The 757-nt window shown below is 47.2% G+C and overlaps 1 protein-coding gene across 7 annotated transcripts in view; it reads left to right on the forward strand.

Annotated features, from left to right (window-relative positions):
• Dab1 (DAB1, reelin adaptor protein) overlaps positions 1-757 on the forward strand; it is a 1103453-nt gene that overhangs the window by 1094478 nt on the left and 8218 nt on the right. The gene's annotated exons all lie outside the window — the stretch shown is intronic.

Genomic DNA, 757 nt, shown 5'->3' on the forward strand with positions numbered 1-757 from the left:
CACGACAATTTTTCAGTGAGAGGTGCCCCAGACGCCTTACTCTTTTAAGCGAAATGTCACTGCATTTGCCTACATGCCACAGCTCTAAAGAGGTCACTAATCAAACGCACCAAGAAGCCAGACTGTGCAACAAAAACAAGCCATGCTTGAAATAAGATTGATCAAGATGTGCAGTTATAGTAGCCCTTCCCATCTAGCCGAGAGGGGCTCTGTACCCCCTTCCAGTGTGTCAGTGAAATTAGAGGCCCAAAGACATGGAGTTGTCACTCTGGAGACTCTGCTCTTGGCAGCTCTGCTGCAGCCTGTGCTCTACCACCAAACCACTGCACATTCGGCAGCAGCTAATTGGAGAGAGGCATCCTTGCATTCCCTAGAAGTGCCTTTTGGAACTCAACCTTCAGTACCTCTGATTCGATCAAAATAAAGAAGACCCGATGAAGCTAACCTTCTCAGGAGACAAAAGTATACCTTGTTCCTTAGACATAATTTCTAAGGCCAGCTTGGATGAACGTGTCAAACTTTCAGACATCTTCTTGGTTTTCCACAAACATGGAGGACCACAAAGCCAAACTCAAAGATTCCTTTTGCTCTGAGCAGCAGCAGCATGGCCACTCTCATGGTGAGCAGCTTTCACTGCACGGGACTGGGTTCTGTGGCCACGGCAGAGTTATCTATAGTGCACACCTAGTGCATACCTAGTGCACACACCAGTCCTGTGGACAGTAATTGAAAGCTAATCCAGGGTTTTCAAAGTCTA

The sequence above is a fragment of the Microtus ochrogaster genome, chromosome 10 (assembly GCF_000317375.1).
Source record: "Microtus ochrogaster isolate Prairie Vole_2 chromosome 10, MicOch1.0, whole genome shotgun sequence".
Classification (NCBI taxonomy): Eukaryota; Metazoa; Chordata; class Mammalia; order Rodentia; family Cricetidae; genus Microtus; species Microtus ochrogaster.